General features: G+C 47.4%; 1 protein-coding gene across 1 annotated transcript in view; it reads right to left on the reverse strand.

The window, feature by feature from the left end:
• Positions 1 to 24,777, reverse strand: part of thsd7ab (thrombospondin, type I, domain containing 7Ab) — a 174,498-nt gene that overhangs the window by 109,925 nt on the left and 39,796 nt on the right. The window lies entirely within an intron of this gene.

Raw genomic sequence — 24,777 nt, forward strand, 5'->3', positions numbered from 1 at the left:
TCAAAGCTCCTTGATAGCTTCCCTGGACCGTCTTCATAAAACACTGCGGTTCATGTGGAATCAAAAAGTGCACCGCAACACATCCTGTTTACTCAGCAATGAGATCGAGTGGGGGAATCTGAGCGCACGGGCTCGGTGATGTGACGGTCTTTGAAACAGGATTTGGAGAGAACATAAAGTGAAGCAATTTCTTCCTGTAAAGATAACGTCACTTTGAACTTCCTCTTCAGCCGATACAGGCGGCGTCTTGATATCAACAGTGGGAATAAAAAAAAAAAAATCCCAGATTTAAAACATCCCAGACAGAATTGACAGAGAGGCGATCAAACTCGACTCGGTATGAAACAGGATCGCTCAAAGGCCAACATGGCGTCTTTGAAGGATGTTTGATGGCGGCGGCTGGTTTTCCGTTTTGACGAGCTCGCTCTGACAGACGTATCAGCGTATTCCGGCGATACGGCGGATAAATCGAAGCTGACAGATGGAAATAAAATTTTTGCAATGATATTGAAGGGTGCTCTTCCCTCTCTCATCCTTAAAGGCGTGTAGGAGGACGCCGTATGATCAGCGTTAATAAAGAGAGGAGCTCCGACTTGATCAATCATAGCGTTTGGCTGCAGAGTGCACCGAAGGGAAGCCTTATTATTTCTCTCCCCCGAGTATGCTGCTCCTTCCTGAGAGGATGCATTCATTTTCACAGTGGGTCTCTGTTGTCTCTGCTGCTCTCTTCCTCTTTCACACCCATTCAATCATCTCTATTCTCTCCCCCCCCCCCCCCCCCCCCCTCTTCTTCTTCTTCTTCTCTAGTACTCCTTCCACTTTCCCTGTATAAATAACAGTGTCTCATTGGGGTCAGTGCATACGTGAGAGGCATTAACAAACCTGCCTTTGCACTGTAAAGCACCAATAAAGGTTAACACTGTGGATTCCCATGCTCGGGATGAGACGCTGTGGAGGAACGGAGTTGCACGTCTGATCTGAATCGTGCTCTCTGTTTTCATCCTCGTCATCTCTCTGCTTTTTTCATTTCCTCCCTTTTGGCGTTTTTCAGCTTTTTCCTCTTTTTTTTTTTTTGGAGGGGGGAGGGAGGGGGGGAGGGAGGGGGGGCGAGTTATTAACTGTGGCTTCATGCAGTTACAAGGGGGCAAAGTGCCACGATCGAGAACACTGTGAGAAAACGTGGAAAATAACTAATTAGGGTGCTGAAATGAGAGAAAGTGGAGGCAGTGTGAGTCATGTTGGGAGGGATGATGAGGCTCCGTGTTCTCCGTGGTGCCGCGCGTCCCTTGAGCCATCTTTAACTGGTTTTGAAAATGCAGCCTCTCGCCTCTCTTACTCTTTGTGTTTCTCCTGTCCTGTGTGCCGCGTGTAGTCGACTCGCTCTCTCTCTCTCGTCTCCGCGGAGGAGAGAGGAGCTCGTTTTGTTTTCATCTCGCTCGCCGGCCAAACGGAGGTTTCACTGTGGATGTAAATCAGCAACAACAGCTTGAAAATGTGCAGATCTTAAAAAGGTCTCTTTGCAGTTTTCACCAAAGCAGAAACTTCCCCGGCGTCCGTCGTCAGCGGCAACCCACGGCCCGAGGCAAGAGGCCTCATGTCATCACAGACGCATTTAAATCCCCTGAAACCTTTTCACCTCGAGATGACCACCAGCTCAAGATCGAGAACTTTATTGATCCCTTAATGGGGGAAAATTTGGTTCTCACAGTGGCGAAATCAAAAACAGGAAATATAAACAAAATGACTTGTTACCATTATTATGTTTCATCCTTTCAAAGTAAGTGTGCAGGAAGTTCAAGGAGCTCGGGTGTCTCACGCTCTTCGTGACTCGGCCTGACTTGACTCTGGATTATTCGTGTCAGTCAAGCAGAGGGAACATGAAGAGTCATCTCGCACTGACGTTACAAACAAGCGCAGAAAAATCTCTGAATGTTTATGAAGAAAGGAAAGATAACGAGGTCGTGCTACACTGGATAGAAAACACGACTTCCTGAAGGATGAAAAGTGTCAATTTAAAAACTTTTAATCTGAAAACTCAGAAACATTTCCTCATTAATTAAGAGAAACTTCTGTTTACGGCTGAGTTTATTTATGTGTCAGCTGCTGGAGACAAACATGACGATGCTCAGTTTGTTATGTGCTTGTTTCCTCACGAGCAACTCTACCCGCTGAGCCACAGACTGTAGACCAGAAGACTGGACACCAGGGGCCTGTAGACCAGGGTCTGAACACCAGGGGCCTGTAGACCAGGGGACTGAACACCAGGGGACTGAACACCAGGGGACTGTAGACCAGGGGACTGTAGACCAGGGGACTGAACACCAGAGGACTGAACACCAGGGGACTGTAGACCAGGGGACTGTAGACCAGGGGACTGAACACCAGAGGACTGAACACCAGGGGACTGTAGACCAGGGGACTGTAGACCAGGGTCTGAACACCAGGGGCCTGTAGACCAGGGGACTGAACACCAGGGGACTGTAGACCAGGGTCTGAACACCAGGGGCCTGTAGACCAGGGGACTGAACACCAGGGGACTGTAGACCAGGGTCTGAACACCAGGGGCCTGTAGACCAGGGGACTGTAGACCAGGGTCTGAACACCAGGGGACTGAACACCAGGGGACTGTAGACCAGGGGACTGTAGACCAGGGTCTGAACATCAGGGGACTGAACACCAGGGGACTGTAGACCAGGGGACTGTAGACCAGGGGACTGTAGACCAGGGTCTGAACATCAGGGGACTGAACACCAGGGGACTGTAGACCAGGGGACTGTAGACCAGGGGACTGTAGACCAGGGTCTGAACACCAGGGGCCTGTAGACCAGGGGACTGTAGACCAGGGTCTGAACACCAGGGGACTGAACACCAGGGGACTGTAGACCAGGGGACTGTAGACCAGGGTCTGAACATCAGGGGACTGAACACCAGGGGACTGTAGACCAGGGGACTGTAGACCAGAGGACTGAACACCAGAGGACTGAACACCAGGGGACTGAACACCAGGGGACTGTAGACCAGGGGACTGAACACCAGGGGACTGAACACCAGGGGACTGTAGACCAGAAGACTGGACACCAGGGGACTGTAGACCAGGGTCTGAACACCAGGGGCCTGTAGACCAGGGGACTGTAGACCAGAGGACTGAACACCAGAGGACTATAGACCAGGGGACTGTAGACCAGGGTCTGAACATCAGGGGACTGAACACCAGGGGACTGTAGACCAGGGGACTGTAGACCAGAGGACTGAACACCAGAGGACTGAACACCAGGGGACTGAACACCAGGGGACTGTAGACCAGAGGACTGTAGACCAGAGGACTGAACACCAGAGGACTATAGACCAGGGGACTGAACACCAGGGGACTGTAGACCAGGGGACTGAACACCAGGGGACTGTAGACCAGGGGACTGTAGACCAGGGTCTGAACATCAGGGGACTGAACACCAGAGGACTATAGACCAGGGGACTGAACACCAGGGGACTGGACCAGGGGACTGAACACCAGGGGACTGAACACCAGGGGACTGAACACCAGAGGACTATAGACCAGGGGACTGAACACCAGGGGACTGTAGACCAGGGGACTGAACACCAGGGGACTGTAGACCAGGGGACTGTAGACCAGGGTCTGAACATCAGGGGACTGAACACCAGAGGACTATAGACCAGGGGACTGAACACCAGGGGACTGGACCAGGGGACTGAACACCAGAGGACCATAGACGTAGGAATCAGCCAGTCCCCAACAGTACCCCCCTTAAACTGCATCTCAGAGCCTATGTTTACACTGTGAACTCAGCATGAGACCTGTGTGTTCTTGGTCTTCCTGAGTCCTTTGAGTAACTCTGTGTCTCTGAGGTGGTTTACCGACGTGTCTCCGTGAGCTGGAGATGAAATATGTGATTAATGTTTGAATCAGACCGCCCGGTGAAATACGAGCTAAACACACAGAGACCTTAAACCATCGTCTGTAGCTGGAGGATAAAAAAAAAACCCGTTCACCTTTGAAAGTGTTTCTCTTCAAAAGAACGCCGCTCGCTGGGCAGACATGTTTGTTCGCTAACAGGACAAAAGTTTGCTTTTGAAAGTGGATTTCTTTAGCTTCTCTTCTGACTCTTTTCCAAACTATGTGAAAAAAACATGTTTTGCTCCGACAGCGGAGGTTAAAGGAAAGTTCATGGACACGTGTCTTCAGACGCAGGATCTCCGACCATCAGGTCAGTCTGAACGCTGACACAGTGTAAACATGCATTTCAAAGTTCACTGAAGTTGAACCCAACATGGAAATGAACGCAGATCACTTCCAGCCTCCAGCTATCGTCTACTTACAGAGACACTGACCTTTAAGTATTTCACCAGTTCATGAATATAACTCACAAGCCAAACTTTTAAAAATCTCTGGAAGATGAACTTTCATAAAACAAACTAAAATATAAACAAGTCTGTCGTGCTCGTTAAAGTGACCTCGCACAAACCTTCAGTGTCAACGCACGAAGCAGTGTGACGTATAAATCGAGTTCAGTGATTCATAACAGACGTGCAGGTCAGGGTGGTGGATGTGACGGGGGGGGGGAGGGGTTTGTTAAAGTCGCTCTTTATGCATTCTCCTTCCTGTGTTCAGATTGTGGCTGTGATCATTCCTGCTCTCCGTGCTGGATGAAATGGGACTCCACATTGTCCCTGGATTACTTCCCTGTTTGGTTTCACAGAGGGACACGAACACGACAGACTCTCTTCACACTGCTGAAGATCTGACACAGAGAGAAGATGTGGGTTTGGTTCTTCACAGACAAGGTGAGGTGACGATTTCAGGCAAAGTTTAAAGGAAACATATAAATAGAATTATCGCCGACTTTCTGTGGATTTCTTACCCTCAGAAAAAGTCTAAACTACATCGTTCCACCTGTGCAGTCAAAGTCCAGGTTTTCCCAGATTAAGCAATAATTTCACTATTCTGACTCAGAAATCGACAAAAGTGACGTCTAAGCTGCTGCACATCTCCAAACATGTTGCACTGTTGTCCTTATTGCACCGCTGTGCAAACAGGAAGTAGTCCCCAGTAAGGAGGGAACCAGCGAGCTTTAAGGACGACACGAGTGATGGACAGAGTTTGGAACTGGGTTTGGTTGCTGGAGAGCAAAGCCCTCGAGCAAGGCACCAAACCCCAGAGCTGCTCGGGTATGTCTTCATCGGAGTAAGTCCACAGGGTCCTGTTTGTGCACCTGTGTGTGTGTGTGTGTGTGTGTGTGTGAGTGTGGAGTTTAACAGGTATTTCTTCCTCGTCGTCCTGAGAGTTGGACTCACTCACGGGATTGGTTGAGAGTCAACACGCCCAGCCTTCGCCTTAAAATTACAACAACAAAAAAATCGGAATATTTCTTTAAACAAGTGATTATCTTAAATGAAACATAAAGAACCGGAGGGAGGAGAGAGCTGCAGGAAGAAGACATTTAAGATATATTTGTCCTCCCTCTGCTTCACCCTCTCTGCTCAGTCTGAAATCTCGTGCACAGCGAAGTCGCTGCAGGCTCTTCAGGCAACCGTTTCCCCTCACTGGGGACCAGACAGTCAACGAGGAAGGCCGTGAGCACGGACAAGCGAGCTTTAATGATTCTGATCCTTTTTGCTCATGAACAGTGGACTCGATGAACGGTTGCCTCAGAAACGCGGCGAGCTGACCCGACGCTGCTGAGGACGCTCGTACAGCTCCCACGCCTGCGTCTCCCCGCCGTCATTTAGATCATGTGTTTGGTTTTTTTATCTCAGTGAGACGTAAAAACTAAACAGATGTGGAGGGATCTAAACGGAGGGAGGCGGGGCCTAACCCTAACCCCCCCCCAAAAAAAAAAAAAAACCCATGTACGGGTGCACACATGCCAGTTTAGATTGTCCACAGTCTGACTGCAGGGTTCACCAGCAGGCTGCAACAGCAGGACTGACCTACATTTCTCACACACACACACACACACACACACACACACACACACACCAGTCTTATTCTTGTCTGAGAGGAAACAAACATCTGCATGGACAGTGGATGCTTTGATTCCAATCTGACGACCAGTAAAGGAGGGATTCAAACTCACGGCTGAGTTCACTTAAACTGGGAATACTGGGATTCACACTTTAACACACCAGCCCTCTGCAGAGGAGGCAGCAGTCCAAGGATTCAAAGGATTGTTTCCTGCCTCCTTATTGCAAACGATGGAAGTCATCATGTATTGGACAGCTTTGGTATTTTGATGCTTCACAGATAACGATTTAACGTCGGACACGAGAGAAGCTCGCCGCCGCCGCTGCCGGACGAAATGTGAGGCACAAGAAGGAGGTCAACTGTTCAGGAAAATAATAAAAAAAGGATTTCCAGATATTTGTTGGAGGGAAAGCAGAAAGTGGAAAATGTGGCCGAACATGTTCAGCCTTCGTCTGACCTGAAAACACGAAGAAATGTTTTAAAAAATGGATGATGTCAAAGATCTGTGGGCAGAGAGGACGTGTGCTTCACGTTCAGATTCTCAAAGAGCACAATCAACACCTCACTTCCTGTTCTGACACTCAAAGTTATTTAGTTGCCTCTAAATCTCACGAGTAGAGTTCGATCCCGCAGCCTCTCCCATCAGTGTGTGAATGGATGTCTTCCTCTTTTTGTCCCGCCTTCTTTGGGGGTGAAGTCTCGAAACCCGGCGAGTCAAATTAGCAGCACCTCTCCGGACAGCCAATAGGAGGGAAGGTCATGTGACAACAGCTCTGGTGTCCCAGGTGTGTTTTAAACAGCAGCAGACCTAAACTCTTCCCGTGAGGATTTCACAAACAGACGCCTTCTCCGTCTGTTCAGTATCGATACGCAGTCGGACATCTCATCAAGTCTTTACATTAAAAAAACAAAACAAGTTCAAAGAGAATTTCACGCTCTGATGACCGAGCCAACACTCGACTCTTACGTGTTCATATTAAGCGCGTGTGACAGGTAAAGTCCCAGGTAGCAGAGGCCCCCACATACATCAAATTATCTCTGTTGCTATGACGACAGCTGTCAGCGGCTCACAGATGACGGGGGGTTTTTGGGGGGGGTGGAGGTGGAGGTGGAAGGGGGGGGCGCTCGAATTGTGATTGACGGCTGTGACAGATACATAATGGTCTTGGTCGTGCTCTCACACGCACGCACACACACACACACTGAGGCCGGTGTGTGCGGCTAAGGGAGGGCGGGGTCAGCCGCTGACAGCTGAAGAAAACTCCAAATGACACGCTCTACCACCGAGCCGAGGCTCCTCGCCAACGCTCGCTTTCTTTCTTCTTCTTCTTCTTTTCCTGATGCAGAAGACAAAAGCACTTTAAATGATGATGCCTGACGCACGGTCCAATGGGAAGCCAGAAAATGACCACGCATTAACTCCAAACTCGATTAGTGACGGAGTACCCAAAACAACACCCCTGGGATAGAAAACATAAGCTCTCTCTCTCTCTCTCAGTCCCTCGGGCTGCTCGGACTCATCTCAGTGTTATCGTTTTCCTCTCTGCAGGTTCAAGGAGATGAATCCAATAAAAAGAGAGCAGTGTTTCCGTCACTTTTAATAACAGATAACTGCAGGACAGACTGAAATGAAAGCACGCGGCCAGGTCGGCTAATACGTTGGAAATGTAAAGTCAAATCTTTGGGTCTCCACGGATGCATCAGCCGACAGAGGCGTCTGCACGCCGTCACATGACGCAGCCTCGGGAAGCATCTCGGGTGTCAGCCAACTCATTGTGTGTTATCATTTCACTCCAACTCAAATCCACAGGAAATCACCTCGTCCTGTGAGGGTCATATAGGAGCTCACAGAGTAGAAGAAGAAGAAAGAAGAACAAGAGAAGTGAATTACGAAGCTCGATCACAAGAAAAAAAAAAAAAAAGAAAACCTGCACAGATTGATGATGGCGAGCAGCAGTGAGATCATCAGAGGTTGAGTTTTTCATTTAAAAGAAAGGCTGGAGCGCAGAGTCACATGCCCTTTCCAGAAACTTCTGGCTCGGCTGTAATTCCACAGAAAACTTCGTTCTCATCTTGAGTGCGAGCGCGTGCCAGAGAACGTCTGAATGTGAGCAAAAAAAAACAGGCAATTTCTCAGAGCTTGAAGGAGGAGGCGACCCTTCCTCTCTCTCTCCTCTCCTCTGTGTGACCACTCGGGAGGGGGGGGGGGGGGTTCAATAAAAGCCCCCTTCGGAGAGAGCGGGAGGATGCAAGCACGGAGCTGATGGATGACATTTTCCGAGGCATTGTCTCGCAATTAGTCGTGGTTCAAGAGCTCCGAGGCCTCCAACGAGCATCCACACGGTTTCTCTTTGATGACAAAGACTTCCTGCTGCGACGCTTCCTGATGAGCTTCACTGAACTACAGGCAGGTAAAAAACAAACAGCGTCCAATAAGGATTCACACACACACACACGCTCACACACACACACACACGCTCACACACACACACACACACACACACACACACGCTCACACACACACACACGCTCACAAAAGATCAAAGTGTTAAAAACGACATGTAGAAGTAAAGCTCATTTGACAGGTTTGTGTTATAAGAGGAAAAGGAAGAACAAGTTGCATGTAGGAGACGGAAACAACGAGACTCGGGTTCGAGTGAGGAGACAACGTTTGAGCGCCATTTTGGAAACAATGTCTGTCTGACTGAATGTCTTAAATGTCCCAAAGATAGACACGAGTTTTATCATCATTTTAAAATGCAGCTTCATAAAGCTTCATAAAGACTCTGCAGGTGTAAACAGGTCACATGATCGGCGGGTAAAAAATCAACAAGCGCAGTGGGCGGGCGAGCGAGCGGGCGGGCGGCGTGTCCCAAAGCTGCCGTTAAAGCTGCAAAGCTTTTGTGTTTTAATGTCAAATGTTAAAGTGAACATGCAAAACAGCGTGATGCAAACACTCTGCAGGTCGCTCGCTGAGAGCTGCAGCGCCCGCAGTAAAGGCAGGAGGTCAATGTAAACACGCCACATCGGATCACGCCACATACCTCCTGACGGCCAGTGATGTCACCGCCCACGAGCGTGGCTGGTTTGCTTGGAGCACTGGGTCAGAGGTGACGCACGGAGAACAAGGAGGGGGAGACGACACGTGGACGTAACAGGAAGTGAGCTTGAAATATTCTCTCTCTGCAGAAAGAGCGGCGTGACATTCCCGTGCGTCTGCAGAGGATGGAGAAGGGCGCGGTGAGAGGAGCCAGTGGCGCCGAGGAGAGGTCACACGTGCCACGATGAATTACAGTAGCTCGTCTCGGCTGCTCGTTCATTAACGAGTCCTCTTAAGGCTGCACACCGAGGCTGCTCGTTTGGGATCCAACGGCGTGCAGCTCTCGCCCGATCTTTAACTGACGAAGCTGATTTACATTTTTTATGGTCGCACTCTAATTCGATCAAAGCGCTGAGGAGCGGGACGTCACCGAACCATCGACATGTCAACGAGCTCATTGCACCTAATTAGAAAAAATCAAAAATACCGGTAGGTAACGATGGCCAATACAATCAGATGCTGCACGGCTGCATGTCTGTCTCGCTCAATACGATTGGCTGATAAATAAAGTTTTCCCACTTGATGCGAACATCTGCATGAATCTTTGATGCATCAGTGCAAAATAACCGACATCCTCCACCCGCCAACTTGACCGTGATAAACACTGTGGGACTGACGCGTCGACTCGAGGAGCCACGCTCGGCTTCACAGCGTGGAAGCGGAACTCAAACCAGGAAGTGGAGGGTCCGAACCAGGAAGTGAGCTGAATCTCACGAGGACAAAGTCATTCCCCCGTCTCCTCTTGGTGGCTTGTTCAGCATCGTGGGAACCAGTGAGACAGATGTTCAACTGGTCCTGTCTTTCTCTTTAATCTTACAGTTTCAGACTTGAGGCCTCTGATCATGTGAACTCCACGAAGGCCAATTAAGAAGTAAGCTAAAACTCACTTTCTATAGAGGTTAAACGTAGCGCCCACGTTCCCTCTCTCTCCATGTCATCCACACACGAGTTAAAAAAAAAAGACACTGATTAAGCTAAAACAGCACATCAACATTAGATTTGGTTTTAAAGGGGAAAAACAGAGAGAAACAGTTTCCCTTTGACAGCTCTGCTTCATCCAGCGAGACCAGGCCCCGTCCCCCGTACATGAAGGGGTCCCTGCTGCCTACTGACTGTTTGTTGGTGCGGGAGTCAAACTTCAGCTTTTCCTCATTAAAACCATCACGATTTGTCAAACTGGTTTCCACAGAAGTTGCATGAAACCCCTACAGACTAGAAGTGAAGCTGCCTGTGTTTCTGACTGCTGCTGGTGCAGTCATCACTCATTTAATCAGCTCCTTTGATTCGACCTGAAACCTGTATCTTTTTTCACACGAGGGGTTCGATATCGCGCTGCATCGTGCAACACCAAACGCTCGCCGTCCACGCTGCATCTGTGAAATATTCACTTCTCCGCTCTGTGAATTACAGTTTCCCCCCTTTGTGAACAGTTTGACGTCGAAGCGCTTTTATTTTGAAGGCGCAAGTGAAGTGCTTTGTATTGACAAGCCTTTGGTGACGGTGAGCAGGATAATGTTTTTCCTCCTCGTCAACAACAAGTCAACACACAACATATTCGGTATATGAATATTTACACACTAAACGTCTTAACTGTGCAAAAAGCCACAGGAGGGCAGGAAGTAGAAATAAGTGTTGCACTGCTTTATAAAGCATTTCCTGTGTGCTGTGAAGTCTGAGCCACAGGCAACCAGGAAGTAGCTTCACCAACGAGGTTCCAACGAGAATTCTCCTCTGGGATTTTTTGCATTGGATTTTGGATCATTGCAGAAAATAATCGGTGTCAAACACACGCTAACGTTATGCTACAAGCTAGCTACACCGCAGTTGATTGATTTTGACGTCACGACCGTTATGCTTCATCGATCTACTCAAGCTAGCTAAGCGTTAGCTTAACACTTTTAGAGTTTAGCACACATGGCGCTAAAATGCTAACTCCCTTCAAGGTTTATAGGACTCATTCCTGTGCCCGTCTGTTATGTTAATTTGGTTGCAGCACACTGTGACGTCACCTCTCCGGATAGCCAATAGGAGGGAAGGTCATGTGACAACAGTTCTGGTGTCCCAGGTGTGTTTTAAACAGCGGCAGAAGTGTCGTGTTTTTGAGGCGGTTAAAGAGCTGCAGCTCCTGGAAGGGCCTAAACTCTCCCATGAGGATTTCACAAACAGACGCCTTCTCCTTCTGTGCTGCTCGTCTCCTCCTCTTCAGAGATCAGAGCGCTCCACTTACGAGCGGACACAAACAAACACTGCACGTCCAAAAAGTAACTATTGTTTTCGGTCACCTTTCGTTTTTTGCCTGTGTGTGTGTGTCTTCCTTTTGCTCTGTGCCCTACCTCCCACGTCCCACCTGGTGAAAATAATAACCAATCACAGGCAAGCATGAAATAAGAATGGAAGAGAAGCAGCCTCGCCATCGGTCACATGGTAACACCGAGTACATGCCGCTAAAAGATCCTCTCCACAGACTGGAAACGCTAAAAATGCCAACTTCTCTCCACGGACTACAAGTGTGGTTTTACTGGGCTTTACTCTGTGTGTGTGTGTGTGTGTGTGTGTGTAGGTGTGTGTGTGTGTGCTTGGTGTAAGTGTGTGCCAGAGACCGAGTGTGCTCAGTGAGACCCATGAGTGCAGGCCCACGCTATCCACCCACAGCACAATGAGTAGTGAGAGTAAAAAGCTAATGGACAAACAGATGAATACAGACATTTGAGTCAATGGATACATGAAGAGTTGGACGGCGTTCAGGACCGTTTAAAAGCAGCAGATTTGAAATGAATGGTTAAGCATTATAGTACAAGAGTAAGGTAAATAAAAGGTTAATAGTGTGGATTAAAAGAGGGATTTGAACCTTTGAGGGAGAGAAGACTGCAGAGTGTTGTGAGAGCTAAAGATATGGAAAGGATGCTCCTGATATGCACCATCGGACATGTCCTCCTGAACTCAAGGTCAACAATGGCTTGTACTGTCACATTTACAATGCAGTGTTTTCCCTTCGACTCACATGGAGCCCAAAAGAAGAAGTCCAAAAGACACGAGATCTGAAAACATCTGGATGTTACCTGGAAATGAACTTTAAGCTTATGTAGCGCTTTGCTAGCGTTCTGACGACGTAAAGCGCGACATAGTGACATTTACACACATTCATACACAGCTGACAAAGCAGCAGGAGCAACTTAAGGTTAAGACGAGGGAAAAGGAAAGTTGTAACTACCCTCAAGGTGTCCTTGAGCAAGGCAGCTCACGTTTAACTTTTGACTCCTTGAACTGGAAGTAGCAGTATTTTGGTCATTTTTGTCAAACTAGCATGATTTTGAAAGTAGCATTCCCTCAGTGCTCCTTCTGCACCCTCCCCCTTTGCTCTGTGCTCCCTCTAAAGCCACGCCCCCTCCCCTATGTGCTCCCTCTAAAGCCACGCCCTCCCCCTCTGCTCACTCTAAAGCCACGCCCCCCATGCTCCCTCTAAAGCCACGCCCCTCCCCCTGTGCTCCCTCTAAAGCCACGCCCCTTCCCCCTCTGTGCTCCCTCTAAAGCCACACCCCCTCCCCCCTCTGTGCTCCTTCTAAAGCCACGCCCCCTCCCCTCTGTGCTCCATCTAAAGCCACGCCCCCTCACTTACACGCTTCCTAGCCAAAGGACACATCGGACATGTGGCGGCAGGAGTTGGGAATCGAACCCGAACACAGCTGGTCTTTAATCATCAGCACAAATCAAGTCTCTTCTTCTGACATCGAGATGCCAAAAGCGGCTCTTTTCAAAATAAAAGTATTGCAAGACATTTTTTGTTTTTAAGTTGATTTAAATTGTGGTTCTCGACGGTGGTCCAGCGGTTAGCGCTGTCGCCACACCGCGAGAACATCCCTGGTTTGACTCCCCGGTCTGACAGCAGGGTTCTCTACTGCTTCCTCCCACAGTCCACAGAGCTGCTCGTTAGGTTAATCAGGGACTCTGAATTGCCCGTAGGTGTGAGTGTGGCTGGTTGTCTGTTTCTATATGTCAGCTCTGTGATTGACTGATGACCAATCCGAGAGCTACCCCGCCTCTCGCCCAATGACAGCTGGGATCAGCTCCTGCACCCCCCGCGAGCCCAAACGGCTAAAGCGGTATAGAAAACGGATGGATGGATTTCAGTCCGTCTTCAGCGTGTGATGTTTTCCTGTTTGTGTTCCTTGTAATTTAATAAATGTATGGGCGGGCACCGACCACCAACACACAGACTTATATTCAACATACACACACACACACACAGTGCTGTTCTGCTGGAGGCGTGAGGAGTCAGTGAGCCTCTTCAGTCTACTGGGATATTCATACACGGTCAGCCCTGCCCCGCCCGGGGCCATCTGCTGCCCTCCCTCTAATCCAGGGGCTTGTCACTGCTGATTAGCCGGCTCCTCTTTCACTCCCCCTCTCCCTCTACACTTTTATATATCTGCTTTATGATGTTGATACTGGTGTTATAGCTGCCTGCTCTGTACTATTTCTGCTTAAACTCCTTTGTATGGATTTGTGGATGCTACAAATCCTCTCCACTTCCCCTCGTTATCTCTCTCGCTCTCTCTCTTCCTCCGTCATTATATATTTCAGGCGTATTAGGCTGATGATAGGGATTAAATATAAGAGTTCTTTCTCACACTTTTTTTTTCTTCTTTTCTTTTCTTTTTTTATTTTTTTAATTTAAACCCACAAATTAGCCACCTTTTCCCCTCTCAGTCGACATGCTGAGCTTTGGTGGAGCTCGGCAGCAGCCTCAAGAGGAAAAAGCTTCGCTTCAAAGGAGGTCGAAATCGTCAGCCAGGGCTACAACCACTACATGAACGAGTAACTTGACTTTTGACATCAATTTGAAATCTTTCTGTCTGACTTCCTGGAAGTGTAACGATTAGCTCTTTATAAAGCGGAACAACAGATTTTATAAGGTGTCAATTGTGCTGCACTTCTACCATCGAGCTCTATGGATGCCACTTAAATCTCGCGTCAGCTCCCAAACTGCCCTGCAGTGTCGGGATGTTTCTCTGTGAAGGGAGCCGGATCCTTTCAAAGAGCCGTTCAACACAACGCGTCCGTCTCAACGGTTTTTAATGTCCGTCGTGTGTGTGTGTGTGTGGGACTTCTGGTGTTTTCTGCAGCCAGCCTGAAGAGGACACGTGACTAACTGAAGGATGTTGCACTTCAGCACAGGCTGAGGTTAAAACAACGACATGAAGGATTATCTGAATCTACTGTCCGGTTTTCTTGCAGGTCAGTATTTCACAATAAGTCTGTTTGTCTATCAGATGGTAGAAGGATAAATTCATTTTCTGCACCACAACAACATCTGCTCACGCTGAAGACAGACAGCAGCCGAACTACTGAGAAACAAGAAGCTTTTTGTTCAAATGCAGACAGGGAGAAATATGACTATGACAAGGAGGCGACTCTTCGATTGATGGCGGTGGGAGAGATGAAGGATTAATGACGACTGGCTGCTGGACGGACGGGAGGATATTTACTCCCGAGCCTCCTCCATCTCTACGGCTTTATCAGCGTGGCATCGGAGGACGCGGCGCTGCCACTAAATGTCACCGCTTTCTTCGATGACGCCTCAATTCCTCTCAGCGCGCTGCAGCCGCCTCGCCGCCTCTCGTGGGAGCAAAGGCTCTGTTTTGAATGCCACTCCCTGACCAGGAAAAGGGCTCGCTTTTCCCCCCTGATACGGGCGACTGATTTGTTTGTGTTTCATCTGGAGGCTGAATGCAGAGCGAGGAGACAAAGTGGAGACACGACGTGTGTGAAAAACAAAAGTCATCTCTTCTTATTTTTGAGGCGACTCCACAGTCGAGGCAAATCAAGGGAATTTTAGGTGAAGATGTTCTGAAGGTGGAGATGAGGGAAAAGGAAAGTCGTAACTACCCTCAAGGTGTCCTTGAGCAAGGCAGCACATGTTTAACTTTTCACTCCTTGAACTGGAAGTAGCAGTATTTTTCTCTATAATCTTTGGTTTGGTCATTTTTGTCAAACTAGCATGATTTTTAAAGTGGCATTCCCTCAGTGCTCCTTTTGCACCCTCCCCATACCCTCTGTGCTCTCTCTAAAGCCACGCCCCCTCTGCTCTCTCTAAAGCCACGCCCCCTCACTTACATGCTTCCTCCGGAAGATAGATAGATAGATAGATAGATACTTTATTGATCCCGAGGGAAGCTCATCTCTTCATCATGTAGAAACTACGTCGTCTCATGTCTCATTCAGCGGTCAGTAAACTCTCAGTAGAGAACAAGCAGGAGACAGGGAGGCTGTGATTGGTTCATCAGAGAGCAGGGAGACAGGGAGGACTGTGATTGGTTCACCAGAGAGCAGGGAGACAGGGAGGACTGTGATTGGTTCATCAGAGAGCAGGGAGACAGGGAGGACTGTGATTGGTTCATCAGAGAGCAGGGAGACAGGGAGGACTGTGATTGGTTCATCAGAGAGCAGGGAGACAGGGAGGACTGTGATTGGTTCACCAGAGAGCAGGGAGACAGGGAGGCTGTGATTGGTTCATCAGAGAGCAGGGAGACAGGGAGGCGTGTGATTGGTTCATCAGAGAGCAGGGAGGCCTGTGATTGGTTCATCAGAGAGCAGGGAGACAGGGAGGCTGTGATTGGTTCATCAGAGAGCAGGGAGACAGGGAGGCGTGTGATTGGTTCATCAGAGAGCAGGGAGGCCTGTGATTGGTTCATCAGAGAGCAGGGAGACAGGGAGGCTGTGATTGGTTCATCAGAGAGCAGGGAGACAGGGAGGACTGTGATTGGTTCATCAGAGAGCAGGGAGACAGGGAGGACTGTGATTGGTTCATCAGAGAGCAGGGAGACAGGGAGGCTGTGATTGGTTCATCAGAGAGCAGGGAGACAGGGAGGACTGTGATTGGTTCATCAGAGAGCAGGGAGACAGGGAGGCTGTGATTGGTTCATCAGAGAGCAGGGAGACAGGGAGGACTGTGATTGGTTCATCAGAGAGCAGGGAGACAGGGAGGCTGTGATTGGTTTATCAGAGAGCAGGGAGACAGGGAGGCTGTGATTGGTTCATCAGAGAGCAGGGAGACAGGGAGGCTGTGATTGGTTTATCAGAGAGCAGGGAGACAGGGAGGCTGTGATTGGTTCATCAGAGAGCAGGGAAATAGGGAGGCTGTGATTGGTTCATCAGATTGGTACCTCGTGGCAGACATTGGTTGAAGTTTTTACAGACTTACAAACTGATACAGATGATGGATTTACTTTGTTCCTTTTTCAGAGAACCTGAGTTATTAATTCTATCAGGACCTAAAGACAATTTCAACAAACATCTTAAAAAGTGGATCTGGAGAAAATGGCCGACACGGACTTTAACTAACTGAATCTTCTTCCATTTTTGGATGGAAGATTTAAAAACAAAACAGAACAACTTCAGTTATTTAACTTCATTTCAAAACCTACATTTAATTTTTCCTCACGTTACATTTGAACACATCAGGCTGATGGTTTATTTACCTCTGCCTCTTAACCATCTAAATGTGGTGAAATAAGGCAGTGAAAATCCTCTTATGTTCCTCTAAATAGTAAAATAAGAGTTTTTTTGGATGCAATATGATCTGTAATCCTTCCGTCGCTCCTGTATCAGTAGAAGCCAGATCTAAATGTAAGCTCTGCCATTCAGATTAAACAAACTCCAGCATCTCTTTGGCATCTTTCTCCCCTGGATGGATTGGCTATTTTTAACAACCGCAGCAGCCATGAGCAGAGAGCGGGGTAATACTTCTAAACCCACAAAACAGATCAATCTGGGTCAATTGTGACGCATTGTGCTGCAAATGCTTTTAAAATCAAGTGCGATGTCATGGTGTGCTGTCGGCCCGCTCTGAATCAATTCTGCCGGGGAAACACTGAACCTCAAAACCTCTGGAGTCGCAATCCTTCTCTTTCTAGCAAGAGGAAGAGGAACTTTGAAAAATCGCTTCCTTCCTCTTGTAGACAGAAGGACACTAAAGGCCACATGGCTCCTGCTGGTGTCGAGGCAAGACGTCGAGAGATGCTGAGCGCTCATTTTTCAGATGGCTGCAGCAGGGTCAGGCAGACACAAACACAACAGAGGCAATTAGCCCCCATTTCCACCAAAATCCAAACAAAAAAACACAGGCGTACTGAATTAAAATAAAACCTTCTGGCATCACTGTGTAATGAAAAATAGAAAATCCCAAGGAAATTCTCTTAATTTATATGCATGGCCTAAATCTGTTGCCTGTTGCCGAGGAATTGAAACAGTGCAGCGCCAATTACCTACCAGAGTCCTGTTTGTCCGAAGGGGTTATGCTAATTAGCATCACAGTGGGTCAACGCTATCCCTGAAGTGAGGCAGGAATGAGTCCAAAAACCAGGAAGTGAGTTAGCATTTTAGCTCCATGGGTTCAGACCTCTAAAAGTCAAAGTGGATTTTAATTGTGTTTGTGGTTAGACGCCTGGTCTGTGGTTAACACAAGCTGAAGAGACGTTGACGTTTTGTTAGACGAGATAAACTACGTTAGCTAAAACGCGCACTTGTGAGTTTTAATGTTTTTACGCAAACTTAAAACGGCGGTTGCTAACAAGTTGCTAACTGAGACGAGAGTGTTTTTTGTGTTTTTAGTGCGCTAGCAAATATTAGGTCGATAAACAATTTATTAAGCTAGCTTGTAAAAACCGCTGATTAGATCGATGAAGCGTAACGATTGTGACGTCAGACGTCCATCTCTGAGGGATGTTCTCATTTGGGACGCTTGAGTGTCTGTGTTTGTCTCTGGCTCAGTTTAAGACGGCTGTCGGACATAATGCAGGTTCTGCAGGTATTAACACGCGGCTATTTTTAGCGGGGAGGATTCTCAGGGTGTTCAGACAGTCAGGAGATTCTAATTCTAACCTGAGGCAACGAGGTTAGGTGAGGACATAAATCAATCACAGTATTGGACACAAATCTTTTAATAGAATAAGAGAGCGTTAATGAGAACATTTCGCCGAGGTAATTACGCATAAAATTAGATCATGTGGCGAGCTAAACAATCCTCAGAGTCTGTGTGTTGTTCCTAAACTGATAATAAGGAAACAGGGTAAGCTGGTGCTTTGAAAGTCTGAGGCGCCTGCAGGAAATCAATACCGCACTTAAGTTTGTGTCTTCCTCAAGGTTCTGCTTTTGAACTCATCTCGTCTCTACAACAATCACTTTGGCTGAAGGCGTTTTGGCCATACTAATGACCTCGGCTTCCTGTATTGAACTCGTGAACCCATCACATCCCGCCTTCCTCAATTTCCTTCGATGGCCTCTTCTGCCGGTCTGCCATAATAGCAGGTGATTGCAAGAGAGCCACTAACAACCGTCAGCGGGGGTGACATCTTTCACTGACAGAGAGGAACATGTTCCATTAACAATGAGCCTGTCAGCGCCGGTCGGCCCGTCCCCCGCTATACTTGAAAGGTGACATCAGTGAGACTTGGTGACACGCAGCGTTGCGTTGGGAGTGTAGAAAGCTGCAGTGGCACTCGTTGTATGACACTGTTCAGGACTTAAACTCTATTGTTACCAAGTGCAGAGCGACAGGTCATTAGAGACGCAGGTTGACAGACGGACAAAAGAACTCGCAGACACTTAGCGTAGTGAATTAATGTAAATGTGATTATGACCTCGAGCGAGCTCAAGTCAAAGAACATTATTACATTATGCAAAAAGTTACAAGATTCAACAATGAGTGCTCTGGTCCGTGTTCACCAGAGATATTTACAAAAATACAAAGGATAAAAATAAAAGTACAGATTCTTTCACAGCTTGATTAATGGACTACTGACCGAGGAAGAATCAGTTTAACGCTGGAAGTCTGGATGGAGATACGACCCTTACTATTGGACTCTCTTCCAGTTGACCTTAATAACAAGTTAGCAAGCAGTAAACTGTTAGCATGTCCAACAGTGAAAACATGGGGGGGGGGGGGGGGGGGGGGGTGCACACCATCCTTGTAACTTTTGGTGTTAGATTTGTCTAAAGATTAGTTTTTTTTAAATTAGCACAATTTATTCAGAACAGTCAGCAGGTAAACAACGTTCGTCAGAATGTGGCTGATGTTAGCACCCTTAGCATCGGCAGCCTTCAGTCCTCCGTGCAGCTCAACATCCTCAAGCCTGTGCTCAATGTGGTGACTCGTCGCTCTAATCAAATATTTTGAACTTGACTAAGACAACTTTGTGTTCATCGTTTTAGGGTCAAGCCACTCCGCTTCTGACGAGATGACGTCCATGCACTCTGCTTGTTTACATCCTGGTTGTAGAGTGCAGAGAGCTACAGCTCCCAGCTAGCTGTATCTCCTGTTTCCTTTAAACAGTAAATGCATCACTGACTGTAAATCTCTGTTATGCAGTACGCTGTTCAGCGCTCAGTTAAAATGACCACAGTGAAATGGTCTGGTGTTGAGGGACAGTGAAAGTCCATGCTCCTGTGGGAGCCGCCATTGTTGTTACTTCTCCTCCAAGATTCTGGCACACAACTTGACAGCTGCTTAACAACAGTGTTAGCCCCGCCCCGGATGCTGATTGGCTAACTCCCCTCTCGGCTCATTGGATCAGTGAGCTAATCACGCCGGCTAGCTCGATGCAGTGAACGGTTCAAAGGTCTGGAATCAGGCCTGGTGGTGTTAAGCTCAATGCACACCAATCAAACATTTCCCAACAACAGGGATCCTTCAAATGTTGCCCGGTGACTTTGAATGTCTCCGTTTGTCTTTCGACCAACTCCACGCTTAGATGAACAAACATGTTTAAGGTGGAGTGAGATGTTACTAAACAGACAATAAAGACATGCATGGTGTTCTAATCTTCTCTTCAGGTGCGTCAGCTGGCTGCCACAAAGGTTGAAGAAAAAATTCCTGGAAACACTCACTGCATCCAGTGAAGCACCACAGGAGGATTTGCACACAGGTGTGCATCACCAAGGCAAGCTTCACTTACCAGTGTTGGGTTAAAAGTCCGTTTTAAAACAACACGGATTGGATGTTCTGATTCTGACCAATCATCACCCTCGAGTGTTTGATTGGTTTTCCATTCACGACGGACACAGCAGGCGTGTTTTAAATAACCTCTACGCGCGTTGCGAGCTAATTGCTAAACGTCAGTAATTGGTCGTGCCAGTTCACGACTCGGGTAACTCAGGTGACTCAGGAGGCCGACGGCAGTGAGACACGTGCTGGGAAGTTACTCAACCCTGTAAGGGTGACACAGTAATTGAAATGGGATTGGCATTATCAGTGGACATTAGAGACTGCTGCTGTAATCTGTGTCCCAGTACAGATTACTGCCCCATTATTTAGCATTGGAAAGAACCAGGCTGATGGATCGCCTTCCCGTATTTAAAGAGGACTTAGGTTATTTATCTGTTGATGTAATGTGTCAGCACATGGAGCTCGTGGAGTTTGTGCAGCTTCACCTGCTCCAACATCTGTAATTGCTTTGTCCTGAGGCAGGCATGTGAGTGTTGACAGCTCAAACCTGGCAACCCTGTCGCTCACACAGCCGACTCTAATGAAGCTCACAAACTGTACGAGGACCCGCTGTGTGTGTTTACACCAGCGCCTTTATTTCACTTTATATTACAATTAACAGGAACAAAAACAACCAAAACGAAAAAGTCAAGACTCCAGGTAAGGTGTCTAAAAATGAACATTTACAACATGCATGCCCAAATAAAAAATATACCGTAAATTCCGGACTATAAGCCGCTACTTTTTTCTCACACTTCGAGCACTGCGGCTTCTACTCCGGTGCGGCTAATGCATGGACTTTTTATGGGGGACAATGAGCTTCTGCCGCAAAAACATTTGACTTCGTCACGTCGGATCTTAATGTCAGTCATTTTGCGCTTCATGCACGCACCCTCATGATGGAAAACACACGGAGAAATACATATGATGCAGCTTTCAAGTTAAAGGCGATCGACCCGGCTGTCAAAGAAGCTAACAGAGCTGCTGCACGTTAAGATGACACTGACAGCGACAACAGAGACTGAGGAAGTGAGTAATGAAGTCATTCTGAGGCAGTGAATGGATGGACTTTTTCTTGTGAAATATATTACGGTCATCTTTTTCATCAGCCGTGTTACAGACACCGTCGGCTAGGCTTCGTATTGTAACGGTTCATGTTGTAAAGTCAGTAGTTGATAATGTGTTCATAATTCCGATTATGTGGAGAGTCAGTGAATGCACCAGCGAGAACGTGTTGAGTGGCTGTATGAGAGAACGCTGGGGGAGAGAGTTGGATTGTTACGGCAAGTTATGGTTTTGTTCTCTGCTGTAAACAGCGTGGTCACGGCCGACAATGATCGGGTTATTAAAAGTTATTATTTGAACGCTCTCGTCGTCCTTTAACGTCCGTACGGACGCTACAGTATTTGCGGATGTTACCGGTAGCCTACGTCTGTGTAAATAGCTCTTGTTATAGCGTGGACACCTGCGGCTTATAATCAAGTGCGGCTTATATATGTACAAATACATTTATTTACTTATTTTTAGCCGGTGCGGCTTATATCCAGGTGCGCTCAATAGTACGGAATATACGGTACATGCTTTTAATAATTTTTAACATTGAAGTAAATATGAGGAGGGATGACGACTGTCACATTAGTTTTATTTTGACACCATTGAAGACAATGAATCTTTAATAGTGCGGTTATTATTCTATCATGGTGTCACACATACATACCCAGCACACATGCATGTAAGACACTGTGAGTGCAGAGTCGGTCCATTCATAGAGAGAGCTGGAGAGAAGCCAGGTCACTTCCCGAGTACTGCCGCTGTGTCTTTGAGCAAGGCACTGAACCCCTCAACTGCTCTGGTACGCTCCCTGCAGAACAGCCGGCGCTCGGACACGTCATGTGCACGTGTGTGGCGTGTGCACGTCTCTCAGTTACAGGGATTAATAAAGTATTTAAATAAATGAGATAAACTTCTTTTCTGAGCTTTTTAAACAAAATTAGCAACCTCGAACACGTCCAGCACGTCTGTCCACCACCAACAGTTCAGCTTTTTCACGAGATACTTCATGAAACAATCCTTCTCTTAACTCGTCTTTATCGTCTCACAGAGTGTTTGAGAATCGACCGAGGTCAAAGGTCAGAGGGAGAAAACCAGATCTAGATTAAACAAACTCAGGGTGAGTTCAAGTTTCTGAGCTGAATGTTCTTTATGTCGATGTGACGTTTTACAGGCATGTTACTTAAACATGTGACCATATGGCTCCTTATTGAGTTAGCCACTTAGCATGGATGCTGGATGGATGGTGAAAACCAGGACGATGACCGCTCGGCGGCCGGCGAGCTCCTCGGTGAGTCAGAGCCTTCATACTTTGCTGTCGCTGCTTGTAAAATGTAAATACATCTGCCGATGCCAAAAGCTGATTTCACTGGTTCGGTTTCTTGAAATGAGACGTCTGTCAAGATTAATCTGCACATCTCATTTCACGCCCCTTTACTCCTAGAATGGGATTGCCCCATCGGGACCAATTGGCAAACTTTGTGAACGTTTCATAAGCTGTGCAATGCCTTACTAACACTTTATGATGCCTTCATACCACTCAGCCTTTTTGGTGTCTTGAAAAAGATTTCATATCTTTCACTAGACTTGCTTAGATTGGGTTTCTGCACTGGGCTAAGCCAAGTCGTTCACTTTGTTTCCTTTGCTAACTCGGCTGCAAAGGACTCGATAAAAATACCTTCCCCGTGGATAGGATAATATTTTTTCACACTTCATGGCCACAGAGAAACTTCTTTTAAGGTGACGCATTGACTCGAAAGAGCTGTCCTTTTAAAGAAAAGAGGAAAAGACAACAGAATAATGAAGAATGAGTGCCGGTAGAGAAGCACACTGTGGGAAGAGAAGCACCGAGAGGGCTCGATCCAAAAGAAGCAACAAGAAGAGAAATGGTGTGAAAATATCACAAACATGAGAAAACCTGTGGTGAGCGATTATCCCCATCGACATCATCCCACATTGTAATGGCGACTATAATCACTCAGTTCTCCTCACAGCCACCTTCAGAGGTATCACTCGCACCTCTCCGGCGGAGTCTGTTGTCTCCGTCGGCCTCATTTGAATAGTAAAAAATAAAGCTCTGAACCGCCTCACCTTCCCAAAACAGATACATCATATTTTCAGAGGAGGCAATAAAAGCAACGCAAGCCCAATTCCCCACAGTTTGGAAGACAGGGGGGCTGTATTTCAGCTCGACTCATCAATATGCAAAACATCAGAGCATTGCTTGCCACAAGAATATTCCCTCCACTGCACACTCTGCAAATGTGCACACACATTTTTCAGGGTTTTTTATTTTTATTTTTTCCATTTCCAACAAGCTTCGATTTGGGAAAGAAAAAAGTCTGCAAACATGATCATGTTTTGATGAAAAGCATCGGGATTCAAAGCCTTAAATTGCCCTGTGTGATTTTAATACTCTGCAGGCCGTTGTCAAAACCAAAGAAGGCAAAGCGAGAAAAAAGAAGACTCCGGGGCTGAAATCAATAGGCTACCTTTTTTTTATTTGGGAAGAATTGAAGTAACTCCAAGCACTGGATTACATTTCAAAGCGGAGAGCCGAGAGCTTTTCCAGTCCGGGAGCATGCACAGTGTGGGAGAGAGGTGGTGTAGTGTGGGAAGAGGGGCGTAATCACGGTGACCTACAGTAGGGTAGATGTGGGTTAAGTTAACCCTTCTCTCTCTCTCTCTCTCTCTCTCTCTCTCTCTCTCTCTCAAGTCTCCTCCCTGGGCCGTCTTTCCTGGGTTGTTAAATCCCTGCTTCTTTAATCTCCTTACTCAGCTACATCCTCTTTAAAGATGCAGAGCCACAGGAGAGAGACGTCGGATACGTCAACTGGGGACTGCTGCCTGGGCGGCGGGGGCGGCGGGGTGGTGGTGGTGGTACGAGTTGAGTGTTGGGGGGGGGGGGGTTAGAGATAGAAAGAAAAAAGGTGGAGTTTGTAGTTAATGATGTTTTGTATTCAGGGAGAGCGTGCATTAATCGGAGCTTTCCTGTTGGAGGATTAAAATCGAGCTGCTCATTTGATTTATGCATTTAAGGACTTCTGAAATGATTTGAACAGGCTGCAGAGTCATTTTCTCAGTGACCACTGGAAATCCTCACTGCATTAATCACTGCAACATCTGCAACTCTAGACCCTTAAATAGAGGCTCAAGCCTGCATGCTCCACAGTGGGCTTCCAATGCATTCAACAGAGATAACATAATTGATTTGCTCCCACTGTGACACTTCACACGACTCCTCCTCTGATGCAGATTAACATGGCCGAGCATGTGTGTGGAGAGAAAGTACTGTCTCCTACATGTATGACAATCTAACACACACACACACACACACACACACACACACACACTAAGCCCCGCTCTTTTTATGCATGTGCTCTATCAATGCCATCAAAAACAATTCCACTCCACTTCCCTCACCAAACACTATTGTGCAGCAATACCGATCAATCATCCGCCTGCTGTAACACGCAGCAGCAGCAGCAGCAGCAGCAGCAGCAGCGTTTCAATAATGGTGCATCACCTGAGACTCAGGGAGATGAAAGTAATCCATTCAAAAATGGATCAGCGCCGTTCTGCGTTGCCACATGCTATTCAGTGGGAGGAGAAAAAAGCTCTACTGTAGATTTCTGGGTCATCTTTCAAGCGAATGCATCTTTGAAG

The sequence above is a fragment of the Symphodus melops genome (genome assembly GCF_947650265.1).
Source record: "Symphodus melops genome assembly, chromosome: 5".
NCBI classification, from domain to species: domain Eukaryota; kingdom Metazoa; phylum Chordata; class Actinopteri; order Labriformes; family Labridae; genus Symphodus; species Symphodus melops.